This window comes from Amblyomma americanum, chromosome 1 (assembly GCF_052857255.1).
Source record: "Amblyomma americanum isolate KBUSLIRL-KWMA chromosome 1, ASM5285725v1, whole genome shotgun sequence".
In the NCBI taxonomy this organism is placed as follows: Eukaryota; Metazoa; Arthropoda; class Arachnida; order Ixodida; family Ixodidae; genus Amblyomma; species Amblyomma americanum.
In genome coordinates this window covers 377,200,351-377,225,254 of record NC_135497.1, presented here as the reverse complement: position 1 = coordinate 377,225,254, position 24,904 = coordinate 377,200,351, and positions in this window count along the sequence as shown.

The window sequence follows — 24,904 nt, the reverse complement described above, 5'->3', positions numbered from 1 at the left end:
TATCTTAGTAATAGTCTTTGATTTACCCACTACCGCGGGCGTAACATCCACCATGGCACACACTGCACCTGCAGAGACCACGCTGTGATATCTTTTACGGCTTAAGTGCGCATGCTTGTGCGCATGCAAGGCGGTGGCGATAGGGGCACAACTGCTTGCTATGTGGAGGCGCAGGTTGATAATGACGTTTCGTCTGCTAACGGAGTAGAAGAGCAGGTGAAGCTGATAACCGTTATTCTTACACTTTTGGCTAGCGAAGTCACACAAACGCCATAGGCAGCAATTAACTGCGTCACACCTTTGAAGAGTTTGCAGCTATCGTCGCCGCTTTGCGCGCGTCGCTCAACGCGTTATGTAGAAATAAATAACATAAAATCACCTTTACACTTCGTTAATTACGGCGTGCCACATGGAAGTTTGCTCAAACCCCTATTATTCCTTACTGATGTTAATGATATATGACACATTGTACACAGGACGTTAAGTTCTGTGTGGACGATACCACGACACCAAGCACGCAATTATTATGCATGGCTTTGGACGTTTGGGTCAAAGCAAGCCTCTTAAAAATAAACACAAGCAAAACAAAGGAGTGTGAAAAGCGCAAAAAAGAAAGAAATTATCAGATGCCATGAGCGTGCACTTATGAAGAGCAAAAGCTGAAATTGTTAACTCTGTCAAAGCGCTCGGAGTGGTCGTTTCGAGGCATCTTTCATGGAACGACCCCCTAGATCATCTGCAGTAGAAAATTGAATCAGCCGTTAGCTCCATGGTCCGAACAAGATGCTTGCTGCCTCCTAAAATAAAACATTTTTATATAACACGCCTGCAGTACTGCAGTTTATTCTGGTGTACCACAGGTGTAACAGACTTATCCAAATTACATTTATTGCAGAAATGAGCATTACGATATGTTGCGGGCGTGCCTTACTGTCACCCAACCAAACAGCTTTTTTTTAGGCATGCACTCTGTGTTATTCTTTCATTACAGGACCATCGTAGATTTTAAATATTTCTTCAGATTTATGAGAGCATTAGTATGAGACTTTGAGAAATAATATATATGCATACGCACACATACACACTAGCCGCCGCGGTGGTTGAGTGGTTATGGCGCTCGGCTGCTGGCCCGAAAGACGCGAATTCGATCCCGGCCGCAGCGGTCGAATTTCGATGAAGGCGAAATTCTAGCGGCCCGTGTACTGTGCGATGTCAGTGCACGTTAAAGAACCCCAGGTGCTCGAAATTCCTGGAGCCCTTCACTACGGCGTCTCTCATAGCCTTAGTCGCTCTGGGGCAATAAACCCCCTTTAACTAAACTAGTATATATATATATATATTAAGTCAACGAACAGTCACCAGGTGCATAGGGGAATTTTTTCTATTTTCTTTAAGTTCTAGTGCCAATCAGTTGCCTCTAAAGAAAATTATTTATAAAGCAGCAGAAAAAACAACCATGCCGCCGGTGGGATCCAAACCCACGACCTCCGAATATCGCGTCCGGTGCTCGGATCATACTTCGGATCCACGTCATAATCTTGAAGCCTAGTCATAAAAAATATAATGGAAAGCATCATGGGAAATAGGCCCTCACGTGACAAGGCAGCGGTAGTTCTTAGCCGGATTACGGTTTCGGTTTAGCTATCTCGCTGTGTTGCGTCAGACGACCAACACGGCAGCGCTCGAAATTTGAGAAGCGCACACAGGCCATGCAGCTTGGAAATTTATATGTGCCGAGAGGCCAGTGCCTCAGTGCTCCCGTGTGTTTCGTGAAGTGCGGCTGGGTTGTCTGAGCTGCGCAATGAAGGGCTGCGGGCCGGGATGCAGGAGCCGCACCGAAGAACACCGTCCTGGGGTTTCGTTCCATCGGTGAGTAAATACGCTGCGCTCATTCCTTGAGAAAGGAAACTGGAACCAATCCCGGCCTAGAAGAGTGTTTCCCTCTTTTTTCACTACAAGTAGTGGCAACTTAAATTCTCTGCCTTTGAACTTCACGGGCACGGACGCTTTTCCCAGCACGTCGAGACCTTCCCTCGTCCAGGTAACGAGTTGCGTGTTGCAATCTTCCAGCTTGATCTGTTTCGCCACTTGCAGCTTTTGAAATTTGTTCACACTAATAATAGACCTGGCAGCTCCAGAATCTACTTCCATAGGCACGCTTTCCTTCCCAATCTCTACAGCGATGACGTACTTTGGCGTCCCACTTTTTACTTGGCTGATACTGAACGACTTGTCGTACTCGCTCTTCACAGCATGTTCCATATCATCCAGCTGAATTTCCACTTCTGCTTGCTTTTTTCGGCATGCTTTTGATAAGTGTCCCTTTCCACCGCAGCTGAAGCACACAGAATCTTTGTATCTGCACCGCCATCCTGAATGGGCTGCCAAACAGCGAAAACAACGCCGCTGACTTTCTGGTTTCTTCATGCTCGCCACCCTTCCTACTTCCGCCGTCAACTCCTGCTGGAACTCGGGTTCTTGTGCATTGCTCCTCATTGCTTTTTGCTGCTTGGCAAACAGAAACTATTGCCGACTAGGGCATGCCTATGTAATGTTTAATACGAAACTCGTTTTAGTTTGACTTAGGACAAAAATGACGTTACTTAATCCGAATACCGATTCAATTTTACATATCTTGATACGTGCGGCACCTTTCACAACAGGTTTCCAAGAGATCCTAAACTGAAAACTCTTTGAAGAGAAGCGCTGGAACGCGACGAAACTTGGACGCAATCGAAATGGAGCTGTGTCTGCTCTATTCACTTCAAATCTGAGGATTTTATGGTTTCAGGTCGGCTGAAACAAAGAGCCGTGCCGTGAATTTCACAGGTTTGTGGAATCTGCGTTATCGTTTTCGTCTTCACTTGTTCCAACGATTATTTCAAGCAAATAGTGAAATAGTTATTTTTTCAATAAGCAAAATGCACACACATAAATTTGCGGAAAGTAGTGCTTCGCCAGGCGACGTCAAAGCTAGGCGCACGTACGCGCATTTTTGTTGCTTTACATATATGTATGTTAAGCGGCATCGCCGCTCCGCTGCGAGGTCACGTTTAGCTCTTGAGGTGGTAGTTTTCGAGGGAGCAAAATTGCGCGCAGTCTCAGGTTTCCACGTCTCGGCTGAGCTCGAACGTATATACACTCCGGTCCTCTGCTTTTTGCTGGACTAGCTGTTTGCCCTTGCGTGCTAGAATTCCTCCATTCAGAGAGATGTACAAGCCTGTCAAATATGAAAATAACACGTCAAACAGCCCTCGGAAACGAAATTACCAAGCTGGCTGAGTAATATAGCGGAGTTCAAAGCGGTAACCATTGCTCTAGCAACGCGACGAGAATGGCGTTTGTAACATATATCTTTTTCGAAAAATGCCCTTCGTTACTGACGCTTGAGTATCTGTACTCCTAATGTCCTGGAATATACACACTGGTTTTATTCGTGCGCGAGATAAAACAAAAAGGTCATCCTCTCTGTTGCATGTCTGCAAATAAGCTTTGCTGTGTACTTGGTTTAATTTTTCTTAATTGCATTCGAGAAGAACCAGATGCGAAAGAGTTTTTTTTTTGCAATGGTAAGGCTGAGAGACAGCCGCTGTTTTGTGGCTGCATTTTTTTAATACGAAAGAAAAATGCGACCTTATATATATTATTAAGTGACCGTTTCTATTGGCTTTTCTTGATGCCAAGCGTAAGCATTGCACATTGTATATTGTTTTATTTTTTTCCAGCGTTCTCTGGGACAAAGCACTGCGCCTTTGACAACAGAAGCCATGAGCACGTTCCATCGAGAGATGCAAACGCCTGAAGATGATACAGTATATATGTTGAATTTCTTTCAATCTCTGACTAGGCAGTGCTGTTTAAAAAAAAACACACCTGCACTGGTAAGTATTCATTTCTCGTGCACACCCTTACAGGCAGCTTCTGATGTGGCCTCAGAAGATATGGACATTTTGGATGAGTCTGTCACTGTGGACGTGTTAAGTGACTTGTCAGCATCGCAAGATGTCTTGGTAAGTCAAGCACCTCCAAAAACTTTGCATCCAATGTAACAGCAGTATGTGCATGTTCATATCCTGCAAATGTCAAAATCTTTTTGTGACCTATTAGCGGTTCATTAAGGGTAAAACTTGTGCATAGTGCTCAAGTCATAGGTCTGGGGCTTAAGGGTTGCTATTACATTATGTCAACGCGGTGGGCTTACCCTTATAATACGTCTACTATGTTTTCTACTGTGGTTTTTGTGTACTTGTATGCTCTACTTGTTTATATAATATTTGGTGAATATAACAACAGAGTTTATGTTGTTCATAGTTATATGTGCAACTACATTCTGGAAGGGTCGCAAAACTGCAGATGCTGAAAATAGCTGCAGGCCACAGTTTTTAGTGGCACTGGGTGTACACACAAATGGCCTTTACAATGTTCTTAGAGGGCATACTTATCTCCAAACTTTAGTGGTGTTCAAATATTGCTAGACGGTCTTTTCGAAAACAGTGAAATACCTTAACCAGTGAAGGGACAATTCATTGGGTATCATTAAGTGATTTCGCACATATATATGGTGAGAAATACCTTTACGGCTCTCTTTAAAAGTTTGTTTTGGCTTACTTGAATCCCAAATTGTGCTGCCAGGAAATCACAATTTGCTTAATTGAGAAAGGATTTTACTATATATTACGCCAATGCCATCTTTGTGAGGCTGTCAGTGCGTCATGACATGCCAAAAGTGACATTCTGTTTGACCCTAAACACAAAGCCGTGAAGGTAGGCTCAAATTTTACGAGCATCGCAAGATCACTTTATTCGAAAAATGAGGTAACATCTAATTTTATTCTGTGCACATCATGGTTTGAGTGCTATTTTTTTCTGTTATTGTACCAGTTATAGTGAGAACCGTAAGTTGACTACTTTAACAGAACAAACGTCTTTGCTTTCATGCATTGTGGTCATCTTTTCTCTAGCCAGGCAGTTCAAGGCAGCATGACGAAAGTATGGATGCCTCTTCACCTCCGTCCTTGCAAGTTAGCAACATCTTAGAAAGACCATCAACGTTACAATGTGAAATGGTAAGAAGGCATAAGAAAGACCTGTTGCTGGAAACTCTAATCTTTTTTCCATGATTAATGACGGGCCACAGACTCAGAGAGCTTTGTACATAACTGATTCTTCATATAGTTTGTGCATCCCAAATAAAAAAATTCAGCACAACCATGCGAGCATTTTTAACATTTCGTAATACATGCTTTATTTGGGCTTCACCTGTAAATGTTTCAAGATGAATTGTCAACCCATGTAGCTATAAAATCATCTAGAAAGTAACGAACCACCTTGCTCGGATACCTTTTGTTCCTAAGAATTACTTTTGTACAATTGAAACGGTTACCAATATCAAATAATTATGTCCTAGCACAATGAACTTAAAACTTTTTTCTTTTTGTACAGCATTGCCGTGGGGCTGCCTGATCTGCTTTCATGCATAAAATTACATTATATCCTATACAAAAACTTGAATGCTAGTGGATTAGGCATGTGTGCTGTTTGCACTGACCACTTTGCATGATGTACTTGGAACTTTTAGAAATGAAATGAGCTAATGTATTTAGCTGTTTACTTTTTTCTTAGAAATGTGTGATGAGGTAGTGCTTAGTTTGTGTTAAACTCCATTTCAGCAGCAGGCCGTACAAGATACTCCCGAAAAGGCTTTTCTGCGAAGCGAAGTTAACCGGTATACGAATCTACAAACTGCAAGCAAAAAGAAAATTAAAAGTTTGCAGCAGTCCTGATGCAGGCTTGCACGCAAAGTCGCCCATCTAGAGGATGTGGTCAAGGACTTATCCAAAAGCCGCATTCTTATCGATGAAGAAATCGCAACGCTGGAAAGCCTTGCAGGACCTAACAAATACCTATTGATGCGTCAAATGGCACAGAAGTCAGGGGCAGCAATGCCAACTGTTTATTCACCGGAACTCAGGGCCTCTGCCTTGACGTTACACTTTTATTCACCAAAGGCCTACAACTATGTGCGAGCTGTATTTGACACCTGCTTTCCGCATCCAGAAACCTTGTCGAAATGGTACCAGAGTATTGATGGTGCTGCTGGTTTCACAAATGGAGCCCTGGCTGCACTATAAATTAAAGTTAATCAAAATTCAAACACAGGCTACCCAACAATTTGTAACTTGGTTGTCGATGAAATGGCAATTCGAAGGCATGTAGAGTGGGATGGGAAAATACTTATGTATATGTCGATATGGGAACTGAGGTAAACGATTACTGCCTCCCAATCGCTAGAGTCGCATTCGTTTTAATGCTGGTAGAGATTTATGGACGCTGGAAACTTCCAATTGGTTATTTTTTAGTTGATGGACTTACAGGAGAGCAAAGGAGCAGCCTGGTTCTAGAGGCTCTCTCTCATGCTCATGAAAAAGGAGCACATGTTGTGAACCTCACATGTGATGGTGCTGCAGCAAACTTATCAATATTGCGTAGCGTTGGCTGCAAGCTTGACCTTATTGAACTGAATGCATCTTTCCCACATCCAGTTACAAAACAACCGGTTTTTGCAATGCTGGATGCATGCCATATGCTGAAGCTCCTGCGCAACACACTTTGTGACAAAAGAATCATTGTAGATGAAGACGGTGGAGTGGTTAATTGGAAGCATATTGAGGACCTCCATGAGGTTCAGTATGCAGAAGGGCTCCATTTAGCTAATAAGCTGAGGCAGTCGCACATACATTGGAAAAGTCAGCCGATGAAAGTCTCTCTTGCTGCACAGCTCTTCAGCAAGTCTGTAGCTGACGCTTTAGCAGAATGTAGAGCACAGAATATTCCAAGACTCCGCCAAACTTCCGCAACCGAAAAATTTTTGAAGTATTTAAATGACACTTTTGATATGCTTAACTCACGACACCTAAAACAGTATGGGTGGAAGAAGCCGCTGACTATTGAAAACTCGACTGTTGTCATTGCACACCTGCAAAAACGGAAGTCCTACTTTTCTTCGCCGAGAGGGTCAGCAGATGGAAAGCGAATAATTGAAACTAACAGGAAAACTGGATTTATCGGCTTTATTATCTGCATCGAAAGTGTTATCTCTCTATACAATCATTTAATCCGGGACAATCAGCTACTAGCATACCTTCATACAAAAAAACTAAGTCAAGATCACTTGGAATTGTGCTTTGGTGCAATTCGTTCATTTGGGGGATGCAATGACAATCCTACAGCAAGACAGTTTGCTGCAGCATACAAACGCCTAATAATTAAAAATGAGGTGAAGAATGTTGCTGCTGGGAACTGCCTTCCACTAGAACAAATTCAAATTTTGTATGCGAGTTCAACAGCAAAGCCTTCTTCCACCGACGTGATTAACTTGAGCACCTCGAGAAGAAGCCTTTCCGAAAGTGAAGCCCTTTCTACAGAGACCCTTCCGTAAGATCACGCGTACTGCGAAGATCCAGGCAAAATTTCGGATCTTGGTGATTCCATCATTGCACACATTGCCGGTTTTGTTATTCGTCATTTGCAGGCCCGCATCAAGTGCTCCGAGTGCACTTCTGCACTGACTGTTTCAGGCCCTGTATACACTGCACACTCTCTCATACAAAGAAAGACCTGCGGTGGACTTAACTATCCTTCAAGAGATGTGTTAACGATTTGCCGAGAAACAGAAGCACTTGCGCAGGGCTCTTGCATATTCCTCACTCCCATCCCTTACTACAATGACTGCATTCATTGGCAGAGACCTGTTTAAGGGTCTAGATGAGCATATGCTCGATAGTTATGCCCTGGAGAGCTAATCAGCTCATTTAATGAGGGCAATAGTTGACAAGTATCTGGATGTGAGAATGCATCACGTTGCCAGGTCAATCACACATAGGCTACATCATGAAAGGGTTCGACAGAAATACACAAAGGTAACGCAGTTCAAGGGCCAGCAGCAAGGTTTTGTGTCTGTCGTAAACTATATTCTAACTATTGCAAGGTAAAATTTTATTCTTCCATTGCTTTTCAGTGCTGTTAATTGCCGTAAAATTATCCTATCAGCATATTCCATTTACACCTGTATGAAAGTAAGCAGTTAATGCAAAGATTATCGTACTTGTTTCTGGTGAATTCTTTGGTTTCTTGGAGCTCATGTTTGATTCCCTAAGCAGTTAGATTCATGAATGCCTCAACCCTCCCATTGTTTTTTGCCCACTTTATTTTGGACTAATTGTATTTTAAATTCTTACAGTATAGTTATTCATTATATAAGCAGCCATTTATAACTGAATGAACAGAAATTCAATTTTGCCATTAATAAAGAGGTTATGTGACTGCTCATTTCTGCATAAATTCCTGGCAGAATAGGATGCAAGACATGATGACTTCCAGAAATTCATGGGGGCTCCCAGGCAATAAATATATTGAGAGTGTCTTGTTTAATAATAAACACAAGCAAATCAGAAAAAAATGACAAGAATGTTGAACGGAAGAAAAGGAACAGGATAGAACAACAAAAAATTGCAAATGCCACGAGAGAAGAATATGGGCAGAGCCAAAATCAAGGCACTTCCTTGCACGGCTAGTCCTCCCTATGGGTACGTGAAATTTTGCAAAAGGCGTGGCAGATATGCGAACCGCTATACTCCTGATCACAGGTTGCACAAAAGCAGTTCTCAGCTTCCAAGAGGAAACTAGAGTGATAGGTTGCACCTCTGAAAATAATTAAATTTGCAAAACCTCGGATGACACAGCCACCAAAGTCACATCCGGGTAAATAAATTCCGTCCTGCATACTTTAACTGATTGTGCTAATTCTGGGGCCAAGAGCAGCCTGTTACCAATTGTACAGACGGGGCTTCTTTTGTGATCTAGCGATGATTGTACTGTTTGGACATCAGTCTTTGTGTGCAGATGTTCGCTGCTAGAGTTGCAATTCCATCTTGCAGGAAAAAAAACTTTGCAGAAGAACACTGGCGTAAATATACAAAGAAAACGAAAGCTAACAGCGAAAAAAGGGAGAAATAAGGGCACCGACAATACTTGTGAGGGCCATGTGAGCGGCAAAAGAAAAATAAAATATATATCAAATTTAGTATGCCAGAGAGCAATATGCCTCAGGTCATGCAGAGTTAGGTGAAGCTCCCAAGAGAGGGGAGAGAAGTAAAGGCACGGGCGTTAACCAGAAGATACCGACTTGCTGCCGCACTACACTGGGGGAAGGAGATGGCGGATATAAAAAGGAAGGAGGAAACAGAGCTGAGCTAAATTTAAGCACAGAACAGAAATAACTTTGCATACAGGAAAGCCATAGCCCAGAGCCAAAAAAAAAACACTATCAAGAAGCACAACAGTATTTGGTAGGCCATCAAGGCCAACAACTGCTGTGGCCGTTGTCCAAGAACCTTAATCTCCGTTAATGGAAGATGGTCAAGACATACATACAGTGCACATAGAGCTTTCAAGACTGTAATTAAGCATTGGAGACAGAATCTTTGTTGAAGAACCCAAGCTCTGAAAGTTCCAATTAAACAGTGTTCTAACCAATTTATGTCTGTTTAGCTTATTAGTTGAAACAAGATAAAAGACAACAATGCAGGTGAAAAAATTGCCCAAAATTGTGACCCCCTCTATTATTTGATGAGTGGGTCTTTGAGTTATATACTATGAATGATGAATGAGGAAACTTTTGATACACAAAGATAAGGATGATTCAGTACCGACGGATCAATAGCCTGCACAGAAAACCTTTTGAGGAACAGCGAAATGTTGTCACGTGTTTCTTTCTTAAAGTGCATTGAACCTTGCTGTGAATGTCGTATCTTCAAAGATTTGCAAATAGTTGCGTGGACCAAGCTCACTTTGGGATTTATGATGGTTCCACTGTTTGGATAAACATACTCATATGTTACCTTGGCAAGCTTTTGTCCCATCGTACCTTGTGAATGCTTTGATTGTGTTGGCAGATTACTAATATTGTTGGCAGCTGTGTAGACGAGTGCTGCTGATGCTAACCTGACTGTTTGGATGAACATTCACGTGTTGGCTTCGATAAATCATGTCTTTCTGCTCGTTATGAACATCTTGTGCCATATCATTTGTTCTTGCCCTTTTGCAGTTATGTTACGAGGTATGACTCATGTATGATGACCTGGCATAAATATTTTCATACATATCTCGATTGGTCCCATATGTGTCCACTTTGTGAATATTTTGTACCATATGATCTGTTTGTGCCGTTGTGCAGTTATGCTACTACGAGTGGCTCATGTATGATGACCTGCTTGCTTGCATAAATGTTTTCATATATGTGCATTTTCCAAACAGAAACTGCCTCACCACAATCACAAACAAAAAGCTTGCTACTGTGACTAATGGCAGCGCCTGTCAGGTCGCAGTAACGAAAGCTGCATTATTCTATAGGACGGTATCTGCCGTCGTCTTCCGACAAGGGCATCCAGTTCTCGAGCAACTGCGTGAGCCCACAGCACCGCGTCAACTCCGAGCATCAGCTCCGAAACCGACGAACAAGATAACGCCGAGGGCCGGGGACCCCCCTGCACCCCGCGCAGGGGCAGACAGGCAGACGTAAAGCCGTCGGCGCTCTCTCTCGACAGCGAGAGAGAGAAATACTTTACTGCTGCATTTCACATCGGAACCGCGTATGTGCGCGAGCGTATTCGGCGCGACTTGTGACCCGAGGGTAGCGGAGAACGGTGGGCCCATGGCCGAAGTCCGCCAGCCCGAGAAATAGAATCTTGCGCATCGCGCCGGAGCGCTCGTTAAACACGTCCGTCCGCCGTGAGCGCTCTGGAAGCCACTGCCTCCTTTTTCAGAGGCTCTTTTTCTTCGGCTATTCTCCGCTGAGCTGAAGTAAACACTCCGTATGTGTGTATAACGATGAATGGAATTGCTTTCCATTCTCTTTACGAAACACAGTTGAACAGTGACGAGGTCGCGGCCGCACGCCGCTGGGAAAAATTCTGAATTCTAGCGACATTCAAAGCAGGCATGTGCAATTTGTATTTCTACCAAAACCATGAAAACGCCTCTTCACGTCGGTACTGGAGTACCGTACACGTATAGCGTACAGCGATGTTAGTTCGAATGCGCAGTGCCCCCGACGAACCCTTTGATGAAAAGTTTACCTGCAGTTTTCTACAGTGCACCCAAAAACTCAGGTGCGTAATCAACAGAAGTGTTGAGACGCGGAGCCTTCTCACAACCTCGGTACGCATTCCGCCAAAGCTGCAAGACAGGCGCTGCGCTACATCAGAGCACGCACGTTCACTAAACAGCACCGCTATCCAAGCTGGTTGGCAGTCTGGTAACTGTGGAGGGCCTATTTCCCAAGAGTCAGTGCGCGAAAGGGCCCTCGGCAGCGGCGTCAGAGGAGGATGGCTTGCAGAGGCTGAGCGCGTGACGTCATGCTCCCTCCTACATTTTTTCTCCTCCATGATAGAGGGGGTGGCGTTTCGGCCGGCGCAGCGAAACGGGCGTAGCGCGACTGACTGCGAGCGACGCGCGCCCGCGCGCTGAACACGTCGGACTATAAATGCGCCTTAACCCTCCCCTGAAAGTCACCAGCGTAGCTCAGACAGTGCACCCGAAGCTACATGGCGAAGATAGCTGCCGAGGCCAGCCGTAATTGACCGTCTGGAGAGGATCCGGGGGTCAGCGGGGTCCAGACATTATGTTTGACAGCGGCATTCGTCTTCAAAGGGGGAAGCTGTCGGCGAGCGATTTCCCTACGCTGCGTGGCCTTGTGCGTAACCCGGGCCGTGCAGTGATGAGGAACACGTGCGACCACCTGCGAACCGTGGGAACGCCACTCGCTTGCATTCCGGTGCCTGCACGATGAAGATTACAACCTCCTCTCAAACTCAACTCGTGACGGGGGCGTGTTCCATACAGTCAAAGTGCGTGAAGAGTGCCACAGTGAACTTTTCAAGACACGCCTTCCTCGGCAGGCCCAGCCTCCATCTAGGGATTTCAGGGAAGAAAAACTCCATAAAAGCCGACATTGCACCACGGGCACCTTTGACCCTGTTAACCCCACGTATTCAGATATACTCGATCATTACAGGGGTGAGCGGAAACGCTACCCAGCCCCACACCAAGGGCTTACCAAAGAAGAGACGGTAGGCTGTCCTAGACCAAAAACCGGTACCTACCCGCACCTGCACGAACTACACAAGATTTTTCTGCACAATAAGTAGACGAATATCCGTGGTGCCAGGTAAACCTACACTAGAGCATGTCGCATGCACCTGTCCTAAGGCAGACTTAGAGCCTAGAATAGGACACCCGATTGTGACACAGTGGGCCACTTGCCGGCCAGCCAGGACGAGGAATCGCAACGATTTGTCGTACGCCGAGCCACGATGGCAGCAGTCAAGTGCGGCATCCTGTACCGAGGATCGACCACGGCGCCCAGTGACCCGTAAGGGTCAAGAACACTTTAAATTTGTCGCAACGTTTTCAAGCTAGAAGCTTCACTACGCCACCTTTTCGAGCCGTCAACGGGGCCGCAAGTTTGGCCTTGAATATATCCAGAGGTCACGGTGGCCGAAAGTTTCCCCTTGAATGTAGGTAGACGTCAAGCCATGAGACTAACTGGTGATAGTCAGGTTCCACACGTGACGTCAGCTACAGCAGCGACACCAGTGGCTGTTACCCCAACTGTCCCGTCTTTGACCTTTGAGCTTGACCCTTGAGCCTTGACCTTTGACCTTCACCTTGGGTCAAGCGGGAAAGTGTCTGCCGGCATCAAACGCGCAGGTCAGAAAGTGTGTTCTTCATATTACGCCGGTGCACTTTTATGCATTCAGCGGAACACTAGGTATGATCGATGCGACGCGTGCCGTGGAGACTGACACCCGGACCGCGCCCGTAAGGAAAGGAAAATGAAATGAAAATTAGTTTTAAGGAAATAAAATTACGCCTGTCTCACATATCTCTGTGGACACCCAAACGGAGCCATAAGCGAAGGAAAATTGAAGGTTGAAACCGGCAGTCGCTCGACCACGAATGCAGCCAGGGAGATGCAGCTTTTTCGCTTTCGACCACGCTTAACCAGAGCTTAGCCACCAGCAATTTTTTTTCCATCCATCCATCAGGTGCGTCGTGGTAGTGAGAGAGAGAGAGAGATGATCTGCATGCATTAGCACTGACAAAAACTTACAGGATTGCACTTTTCAGTCTGCTAATGAGGGGAAATGCAAAAGCCCTTCCTTGTCGTGTCCTCTTTCGCTCTGCATTTTTCTTTTTTTCTGCAATTTTGCGTTTCTTTTTACTTTTTACGCGACAACGTATACAGCTCGTTCGGTCGAAAGCCGTCGGAGTCATAATAGAAGTAGTCGGCACCGCGCGTCGGAAATATTCCTTCCCTTACGGCGCGGTTCGGGTGTCCACCGAGATACGACACGGGCGTAATTTTCCTTCTCTTAAATTGTGCAACGGGCAAGGCATCGCGCCGAATGGGCGATGGCATTCTGTGGACCTCTTGACAACGCTGTCGCATCCCACTCTTAAAAACAAAGATTAAAGATGCATTTTCTTTTATTTCTTCCTTTTAGTTCATTGCATATATGTTGCTCAATGAACTCTTGCATATATGCTTCGTTTACCATAACACGTTTGAAGACTGCAGCAACAGGACGCAACGTTCAATGGTTGAAAATTATTAGTGCCACCTGCCAAGCTGGGCGCAAGAGCGCGGAACTCACCGAACGTTTAATTCATTAAACCGCACCTATTATTCTTTTCTTTCTTTCTTGGGTGTCGCCGCACACAAGGCGCGGCGTTCAGCATAGATATCTTGATTGGAAAAAATTTTACATAAGTACACATGCCAAGGTTACCGGATACATTCACCTCCACAAGTAGACATGACGTTAATAGCGTAGATATGTAAAGGGAAGTTTTTGACACTCTAAAACAAAATCTACACAATCAAAACTCGTCTGTACATGACCACAACGAGCTTAACAGGCTAATCAGCTAAGCATCGGGTTGTCACAAAAAGGTACACGGTACCTATTTAACATTAATAGGTTCTTTTAAAATGGCGCGGCACTGTGCAAAAGAATCAGCGCTTCCCGGGGGGGGGGGGGACACTCACAGGGCTACCCCTCAGGACCGCTGCAAACAAACAAATCACTATCTAATTGCACAACAGTCAGAAAAGAGGAGGGGGCGGCCTAGCTACTACCCTAGCATAAGCATAGCTAGTCGGCCCTCCCGTACGACAAAGAAATGGGTGTGCCAGCGCCGCAGAAACAGCGTCTCCCCATCCGCTGCAAGCCGGTCAGACAGGTATTGCCTGATGAGGAGACGTAGAGTTCGCAACGCTGGGTACATTCCACTCGCCGGCTGCCGCCAGGCTACGGTCAGACAGCGCCGACGCCCAATACAAACGCGGCGCAGACAAAAACAAGTTTTCCAAACTGGCTGCGTGGTTGGCGGACACCTGGCCCAGCACGAACAAAAAACATGCGGTAAACCAATCACCACATTGCCCACGCTACGGGGCACATGAAGAAAATATGGCGCGCCGTTTCTTGCGCACCACATTGTGCGCACTGGGCATTGGGCACAACGCCCCACGATGCGAGTAGTTCTCCCGTGTGGACGACGCCCCATCTCCTCCTCCACTCAAAGTCGCGGACCTCAGTAGGGAGGCGACTTGTACGCCACGTACGCCACCTGCGTACCGCGGTGCGCCGCTGGTCGTCGGGACCAAGGCGACCTCACGCGGCCATCTCGATGCAGGCACATCGCTCAGGTCAACTTCCGGTAGATCATAGTCTACAGGCTGCTTAAGTCCCGCTGCTGCTCTGCAGAAGGCCAAAGGCCTCTCTGCTTGCGAGCCTGTATGTCGTTTGAAAATTTGCGGTTGCAAATTTGGTTGCAAAGCCCGGTTGCAAATTTGGCTCTGACAGCCCGCGCTACTGTAGGTACACAGGGTAGCCCGAGTCCTCCCCGTGAAGGCGGCCGCTGGCAAAGGCGCCGAGCTACCTGCGCCGTATCACCATCCCATAGAAAAACGCCCACGAGGGACGCTAGCCGACTCGCGGTACGGCGCGGCATCACTGCCACGCGGGCTACACAGTGGGCAAATGCGCACGCGCGGCTCTTCACCGCGGCTAAATTTGCCTCCGTAGAGAGTTCGAACTGAGCTGCCGTTGCTAGCGCAGTTCTCGTGCGCTTAACAACCTCATCCCAGCCAGGAGGATGGTAATATACGCCAATTATCATCTACTTGAGTTCTAAATCTACCATGCACCATACTGATGCGATATCGTTTGGGGCAGGAAGCACTGAAAATGTCAGGAGCACATCAAAATGACGGTATGCTCGAACTACGTTGAATCCTGGCGGGGTTATCTCGGCGTCCAGTATATAGTTATTCAACCATGTTTCAGTGACGCCAATGATGTGAGGGGAATGCGACGAAATGAGCGAAAATATTCTTGGAAACTTATTTACAAGGCTTTTATCATTATTTTTTGAGATCCTAAAATTGCTAAGGTTATATTTGGAGGACGGCGAATGAAACGAGAGTCTCTGGGTGACTGATTATTTGGAGATTGCGACCTGGCATACGTACTTTGCACCATGGGGTTAATTGTGTCACACCAGTCATAACATACGTTATTAAGAAATGTTCAAAACGCATAAGAACTTTAGCGCCACTGTCCCTGAAAGGAGTGGAAACGTCCCACAGCTTTTTACGAACGGAACAGATATGAGCTGAGAAGTCTTCGGTGAGCAAACATCCAATTCTTTCTTTGAGGCACATTTTCGGATTCAAGATTCACATGAGAGTCTGCTAATATAAAGATGAAAGCGAGAAGCGCTACGCAGAATACACCGTAGCCTGTGGCATCTTTCAACCTCGGGACAATCTATCTTCAGTTATTTTTCTATTAGTTTTGTTCACGGTTGTCATCGGGGTATCGCTGTTCTCGCCAGCAGTCTCTGCTAGGCCATGCCTGATGATCTTATTTCTTCGGGACCGGTTTTCTAGGTTGTTCTTCAAGGTCAGCATGTTAACAACGTCGGTGAGAGACTTATGTTGGTCACTTAATACGGAATAGGATGAAGTGGAAACGCTAGGCTCCACTGAAGTTGATTCGAGTGCAGTAATAACGCGATTCGAAAGCCTGAAAGCATTGATTTACAGAAAGATCAAACGAATTTAATTTCGCCAACGTTGTGCGCCACCATTTTATGGCTAGCAAGCAACCCTGCAAACATATCGGCTGCAGAGGGCATAACAACGGCGTTGCCAGCGCTGCTGCTATTGTCAGCAGTCCCCGAGCAAGTAGAGACCCATTGATCATATGACCGTGCTCTGGTTTTTATCTTCCTTTCGGTTTTTGGCTGGGATGCATGCTGTCCAGAATTAGTTTCGACATCCCCACTTTATAGGAGGCTACTAAGGCAGTTTACTAACTCAGAGTACAGAGAGACAAACGAAAAACCGCTACCATGGCAGTGCGGGCGAGGAAGAAGAAACAAAAAACGATGATCTGAACGAATGCGACCTGCATTCTCAAGGTAACGTAGCTGCACAAAAAGCAGACAGTTCAACATCATGGTGCAAGCACTGCTGCCATCTCGCCCAGCGAGAAAGGCGTTGCTGGTTTAGTCATTATATTCACTGTTGGTGACGTCACGTCACCACAACGTCACCACGCCAGAAAAGAACTAGCTCGTCCACGGCTAGGTCCACTCTAATCCAAGTGAGTGCTCTAATCGAGGTGTCCTTCATTTTCGACAGCTACACATTAATCTTCTTTACATCCCAGATGGATTACTTGGATAACCTAACCTCCAAAATAGATGGATTCCTTACTTGTCAGCTCATATCAACTTTCCAGTGCGCACGGAAGAGTGGTGCTATGTGAGTTCGGATTGGAATTAATAGAACGCATTTCTCCTTCAAAGAAGCTAATTCCTGAAACTGAATTCGTGTTTGAGCAGCCAGCAAGAGAAAACCGACGATAGTTTTAATGCTCACTTGCCGAACTAATTTGTTAACTACATGAACCTTTACACCAATGCAGCTATAAGGAATGCCTCAGAAATCTGTACATTCGAAAAAGCCCCCCCCCCAAAAAAAAATACCCGCACTTCCCGAATATCACATTTTTCTAAGCGTTCCTTTCTAGGTTCACAAACACGCAGTTACTTTAGCCACTTCTGGAAGTTGACAGCGCATGCTGCTGCGCGATCTTCGGTAAGTCACTCCAAAGACCTACCAGGGAGCGGTGTCTGGCGCGGGATATTTAAAGCACACTCAACTCCTACAACAGTTTCAAATTTCGCACAATCTCTTCAGAACACTGCAAATGTTGCTGGTCTAAAGGGGTTTAACTTCCCAAAGCAACTTAGGTTATGAGGTACGCCGTAGCGGAGGGCTTCAGAAATTTTGACCACCTGGTGTTTTTTAACGCACAATTACACCGCGCAATACGCGGGCCTCTAGAATTTTGCATCCATCGAAATTCGACCACCACGGCCGGAATCAAACCTGCGTCTTTCGGGATCGGAGCCGAGCGCGAACGTTTGTGCTGTACGCATCAATAGCTTGCCCGGTGCCTTTGGATAAGTGCGCCTTCAACGTGACCCGCCGTTGTCGAAGATGAGGGTGGTTTCGCTCGTATCGCTGAAGGGGTATTCGGGATCGGTGAAAGGCCATGGCTTTTCATTGGCATTAAACTTTACGGCTCCCAGCTGGTTTCCTGTCGGCAATTGGTGGTAGGTTCCGAAAAGTCAATTTCGCTAGTTCGGGCTCATGCGTTGCAAAACACTGCCTAGAAGCAGGCAACAATGCATCGCTGCGTCCGCAGGCGAGATAGATTTTATCCAAATTACCAACAGCAGTACTTTCACATCATTCCCAATTCCCTACGGAACTCTGCGTCACAGGCCCCGAAGTTAACCACACGTGCAAGCGTTTCAAGCCATTTTTTTACTAGCCGCCGCGGTGGCTGAGTGGTTATGGCGCTCGGCTGCTGGCCCGAATGACACCGGTTAGATCCCGGCCGCGGCGGTCGAATTTCGGTGAAGCCAAAATTCTAGAGGCCATGTACTGTGCGATGTCAGTGCACGTTAAAGAACCCCAGATGGTCGAATTTTCCGCAGCCCTTCATACCGGGGTCTCTCATAGCCTGAGTCGCTTGGGGACGCTAAACCCCATGAATCAACTAACCATATTTAATACTGCTGTGGTCATGAATCTCGTAAAAAATGCTTTACAAGCTGTAAACGTCGAGGTTCTTTGTAAAGTTATGTTTCTTTAGATGGCACAACCTGACAAAACACGCAAGTAATAGACAGTGTCCTGCCTTTTCGTGGCCACATTTTCGCCTTAATCTAGAGCTCATAAGCCATTCAGGCTTCCTCTAATGACGGGGTTTAAAAGGAAGGTTTCTCGAGGAGCTCCTGGTTGTAGGAAGCGCCCAATGGCGTCCTTAAATCAAAACTGTTTCGCGTGCGGAGCGTAGTGTTGAGGCGCGTTTGTGGATTCGCCGGTTTTCTACTTTTTCTTGCTCCTCTAACCTATACTGCAACCTTTTCTCCAGTCTGCTAGGCTGTGTATAGTGTAGCAAACGCTTATTGGCGCAGGCCTGTCCTAGTTGTGCGCGTAACCTTCAACCCGTATCGGTGCGGGCGTGAGTGTCTTCTAAGCAGATTTAGTAAGGCAGGCTCAAATGCACACCTGCGCATTAAAATAACTAGTACCCGCCGCAAGAATCAAACTGCAAGCATCTTCCAGCCGCAGTTTCTCAGATTAAAAAGCCGCACTATTTAGGCAGCATTGCTCGAAAAACTAGGTCAAAATGTGGAAACTTTCCAACTACTCCAGCTACGCCGAACATTTCACTTAGCAATTTGTAGCGCCCAGAACACATCTAAAAGGGGTGGATTAATGGAACGGCAACTTGACATGAAAGTTTCCACCATACTCTAAGATAGAGAGCGGAGCCTCAAACGAGATTATGGCCGCTTGCATGCGCAGACAGCACCTGCGAATGGGGGAATTTGGGGGGTCTAAGCAACAAGCTATTATCAGAGCACTGCGGGGCACTTGATATTAGAAATGAGCTCACTTGCTGCAACTATTTCAAATTTCACGCACTTGATACAAAGCACAGGACACGCTTTTGTCATAAGGCACTAACACAAGCATTGGAACAATGGTTGCTTCGTACTAGCAGCCGAAATGTATATAAGTGCTGTATTAATTTAGCCTAATTTATTACCGCTGTTGGCTGCTGCCGAGAGCCAACAAATTTATTTATCCATTTTCAACTCAACCATTTGCACAATAGCCAGAATTTGTTGGATTTAGGAAGCGTGCTTTGTTAAAAACGGCAATTTTGCGTATCGTCGTTGCTGTCGAAGTAGCTGCGGTTGTGGTTGTAATGGCTGCTCTCACGGTCGTCTGCAACCACGCCCGTTGTCCAGCTTGTTGTGTCGTCATGGTCGTTGGGGTTGTGGCGGTTGTCATTGTCATTTAAGCCATCCTGCTTGTCGTTGTCGTCCTCCTCTTTGTTGGCTTGTGTTCGTCTTGGCTGTTGTGGTTGTTGGGGTTGTTGTGCTCATCATAGATCTGGTCTCGCTCTTTTCTTGAATGTTTCTCCCAACCTCTGAAATAGCGTGCAGAGCCTCAAATGGTCATGAATGTGGCCGCTTGCAAGCGCAGGCAGCGCCTGCAGCTAAAAGTATTTGGTCACGCCACGGCAAAGTCCAGTTTTAGAGCGCTGCCAAGGACTTTATACCGAAAACGTGCTCACTTGTTGAAACTATTTTAAATTTCGCACACTTTGTTCCAAGCACAGGAAACGCCCTTTTCATACACGAACAATACGACATTGGCTTCTTCTTACTAGCTGTTTAAACATCAGTTGGCGCTGCATTAATTTACCCTGATTTATTACTCCTATCTGCTGCTATAGACCGCGAAAACTGATTCATTTTCACCTGCACTACCGGTACAATTACAAAAAATTCGCTCTATTGGAGAGAAATGCACATTCGCAATACGTTTCCTTTGATAGAAATATATGATAACTCCCTGAGTCAATTTGACTACTGGTAGATTCATATATCACCACATTGTTTTGAACAGGACGTCATCATGGTGGTAGTCATGGTGGTCGTCATTAGCGGTCAACGTGGCGTTCGTCGTGGTGGTCGTCGTAGTGGTCATGCTCATCGTGGTTGTAGTACATTTCACGGTCGTTGTGTATTTCGTGCTCATGGTGGTCGTCCTCGTTGGCGCTGGATTTGTGGTCGTGGCGGTTGGTGGTGCTGTGGTTATCGCCGTAGTTCTGGTGGTTGTGGTAGTGGCGGTTTTCCTTGTTGTTACAGTGTTGGTCGTTGCGGTTGTTCTCGCAGTTATAGTCGTCTAGGTTGCAGTGCCGTCGTGGTTGTCCTTATTGTAGGGTTGGTCCTGGTTGTCTTCATGCCGTGGTCGTCGTGGTAGTTGTGTTCGTGGCGGTTGTGGTCAGGGCGGTTTTACCTGTTAGGGTGTGCATCCTGGTTGTCTCGTCATCGTAATCATCGCGGAAGTTTTGGTTGGGATCGTGGTTGTTGTCCTGGTTTTTTGGTGCCGTGGTTCCTACCATAGTTGTCATGGTTATGGTAGGCGTCGAATAGTTGTGTCCTTCCTGGTTGTGTCGTCGTGATCGTGGTAGTCCTCCTGGCAGTCCTGGCCGTAGCTGCAGTTGTAGTTATGATCGTGGTGGTCCTTGTATTCGTCCTCTTGCTCGTGTCATCGTGGTCGTTGTTGTAGTATGCATATGGTCGCGGTGGCTCTCCTGGTTGTAGTGGTCTTTGTGTTCATCGCGGTAGCTGTGGTTGCGGTCATGATGGCTGTCGTCAGGTTGTAGTTGTCCTGCTTGTGCCGTCGTGGTTCTTGAGGTGTTAGTGGTTGTCGTGGTCATCAGTTTCATCTTGATAGTCGTCGTCATGTTCTTCGTAGTGATGTGCTCATCGTGGTTGCTGTGGTTGTCGTGGTTGTGGTGGTCGTCGTAGCACTGGCTCCCTGGTCGTTATGTTGTCGAGGCTGTGGTCGTGGCGGTTAACCTGGTTGTAGTGGTCACGATGGTGCTGTGTTTTCGTCGTTGCGATAGCTGTGGTTGCGATCGTGTGCTTGCCCTCATGGTTGTAGTTGTACTGCTTTTTTTCTCGTCATGGTTGTGGGGGTTGTGCCAGTTGTCATGATCATTGAGGTCATCCTGGTTTTCGTGGTCATGCTATTCTTCGTAGTCTTGTGTTCATCGTGGTTGCTGCGTTTGCTGCGGTTGTCGTCGTTATGGTGGTCGTCCCAGTTATGGCGCCGTCATACTCACGTCGTCATGCTTGTGGTCGTGACGGTTGTCTTTTTTGTAGTGGTCATCATGGTGACCTGTCGTCGTTGTCGCGGTAGCTGTGGTTGCGGTCGTCCTTGTGTCCTCGTAGTTTTAGTTGTCCTGCTTGCTGTGTCGTCGTGCTTGTTGGTGTCGTGGCGGTTGTCATGGTCATTGGGGTCATCCAGGCTGTCGTGGTTGTCCTGCTCTTCGTAGTCTTGTGTTTGTCGTGGACGTGTTGGTATTTCTTGGGGTTTTTGTGGTCATTGTTCTTGTGGTCGTCGTCGTCGTCGCTGTGGTTTCCCGTTATTCCGGTCTCGGTTGTCGCTAATGTTCATAGGTACACAGCGCAACTGTGCCGAATATGCACGGCAAACACTTCGTAGAAATCTGAGGGAGAGCCGTTCAGAGCTCGAACAATTTGAAACGACGAAGGGACGAGGATTTAAGTGGCCAACTACAAGCTTACTGTAGCCAACTCTTCCGTATTATCTCGCTCCTCGGGTTCTGTCAAAGTCTTGAATAGTGCATCGCGGCTGACCAGCTTCTTAGTAGTCTGTATATACTCTGAACTATTGAGGTCGCGCGAAAATGAAATCAGCAGCTCCTCGGCTGGCAAATACCTGATGACCAGCTCGCCTGGAACTCCCAAGTTACACTCACGGGGATAGTCCTCCGCAGCACGAAGGCCGCACATCCGTTGTCATCTTTCCAAGATCAGCATAAAATCGAAGATCTAGGAGTGTGGCAATTGCTGAAGGACTGGTGGTGACGAGGTTAGAGCGGCGCCGTACAGTGGCCGCGCAAGAGCTCCCGACTGCTGACGGCTCACTCCTCCAGACCAGGAAGCACAGGCAGCGCTGAAAGGCTCCGCACACAATCGCGCCGCGGGGATGCTAAGGGACACGTAGACAAAGCGTTGGAACAGAACGCTTGACTCCGCGCACGAGCTAGCTATGCTCTTCCGTCGTCTTCCCGGCAGTGTGTGAAGTACCTGGAGGCAGATTCGAAACGAAGGCTGCATAGAGATGGCTGTTCAGATATATTTGGAGTAGATTATTAGTAACATCGTTCGAAGCATTATGCAGATTGTCGCTAATATTGAGTGATTTAATTTGCATACTTAGGGTATGCGGCTTTGAGGTTTTAGTACCCGTACTGCAAAGCATAATTGTATAGCATCTTGCATTGTATTTTTCATTTTTGCATCCATGGCGTTGTTCGCAGCTGTAGAAATCACATCAGTGATTAATGTTGTACAGAGAGTAAAAACCGCGCCTACAAGAAAAAAGAAGACGACGTGCACTTCAAAGGCGTTCTAGTTTCCTTTTTCGTCTGGCTCTCTGTGTGCGTCTTCCTGCCTTCACAATGAGTAAGCAGGCAAAATATCTCTTCTGTTATAAAGAGTACCTAAAAATGCACGGAATATTTTAATGAAGCATGCTGTGTAGATTCTTTAACAGAAATTCAAAAATGAAAAAATTCCACGCGTAGAGCCCGTAGCTAAACAGTTCGTAAACAGTTTGTTTGCTCGTGTACACCGCTCACTTTTGAGTCAGTGAGCAAACAGCGCAAAATCAATTTGAACGTCACAAAATGCTTGTAAGCGGTGTAGTGCGCGGAGTACAAATGAGAATCGGAAGAAAGCAAAACTTCGGCATAAATAACAAAAAAACGCAATGGGTAAAACTGGACTTATGGAATTATTGAACAAATCTTTATTTTTGGCATTAAAACAAGTTGTTAGCGATGGAACTCCTGGTAGCACAATTTTAGACTTGGCCCTTGTCAGTGCTTCTCTGGTTAAAAGTGATGTAAAATGGGAATTTATTAACTGATATTTTCTGTGAGCATAAAACAGTCGTGATCTCAATTGCTTGATCGGTCCGAAAACCACAGTAGGTCTATTCTACTGTTCGCAATTTTGGACATGCCGACGATTTGTCTATTATCGATGCACTATGTGGCGCATATGAAGTATTTGAACAATTTAGTGCTTGCAGTGACTTGAATGTTTTAGTATTTTTTTGAGGCCTTGTCCAGGAATACAGCGTTATGTGCCGAAAAGTAAAAAGATAATTGATAATGTACCATGGATTGCAAGGAAATTGCTCCAATTGATTCGCAATGTCAACAGGCTGTGACGGTCGAAGCGTTCTGGCGACCCTTTGAAGACTGCCCAGTTTGGTAAAGCGAATGAGGAACTTCGACTGCAGACTAACTCTGCGACACAGTTCTCTCTTCGTGTCAAACTGCAGAACCTAATAAAATGTAACCCTCCATTATTTTGGAAATCACAATTACCTTCTTTAAGCTTCTAATAGTTTAATCATTATTTATGTTGCTACCACTGACGCATTCGTAATTGCAAATGCATTGAATAATTATATTCAATATGTATTCACAAAGGATAACTGCGAAATTCAGACTTTCGCAGGTACTCCTTGTACCTCCATCAGTTACAACTCTGTAGGCAGCCAGGTAATCCTAACCTCATCTTGAATTTAGAAACAAAAAGTCCTGGTTCGGAGGACATTGAAAACTTATTCCTTGTATGCTATGTGGAATGGACTAATAAATATCTTACTATCATATTTAAGGAATCATTATAAAGCGCCACTGTTCCAACGCCATCAAATCTAGCCAAAGTTCTTCCTTTTCAAAATTCGGGCAATGCTGATTTATATGCACCACTGTCGCTAAATTCCCATTCTTGTAAGCTCCTCGAGCACATCAGTTTCAAGCAAATTGTAGAGTTTCTTGAAACTAACAATATCCTCGGTGATTTTCGGCACCGTTTTCGCCGCGGCTTTGGAACCATTTCGAAATTAATTGAAATAACTCATTACGTCCCTCATTCACCTTATCTCGGTAACCAGATTGGCGCTATATTCGTTGACCTATAGTAAGCGTTTTATACAGTTCCTAATACTAACCTATTATAAAAACTTAGCGCCATACTAAACAATGCGACCGTCGTCAACAATATCGCCAGTTTTTTTTCTTCCTTTCAATCCCAATATGTATGCTTCACCTAGACCACATCTGCAGTGGATTCACCCTCAGAGGTCCCGAAATGGCCTGTTTAGGACAGTTCCTTTTCCTGTTGTACATTAATGACAACTACCGTGCGACATATCTACTAAATTTCGCTTATATGAGGACGATTCCGTGCTGTACCATCCGATTGCCTCTAGTCGGGATCACAAGCTTTTAAATCGTTCTTTTTCTAACTTCTGTTAGTGTTGTGACACGTCGCAGATTAAAAATAGCTTCAGTGAACTGGTCTTCATGTCTTTTTGCAGATCCTGGTGTCCTTCTGTTTAACATATTCGTTTAATGGTTTGTTCCTCATATAAAGTGACCCAATACGAATACCTCGGGCAGTTTTTCACTTCCAAAATGTCTTGGTTGAAGCACATCATTTTAACATGTAGTAGAGTACTTCAAGGACTCGAAAACATTCGGCGCACATTACGTGCAGTACCACGTCATAAAGAACATTTAGCTTACAAAACGCTAATCTGTCTTCTTATCGAATACGGCTGGCT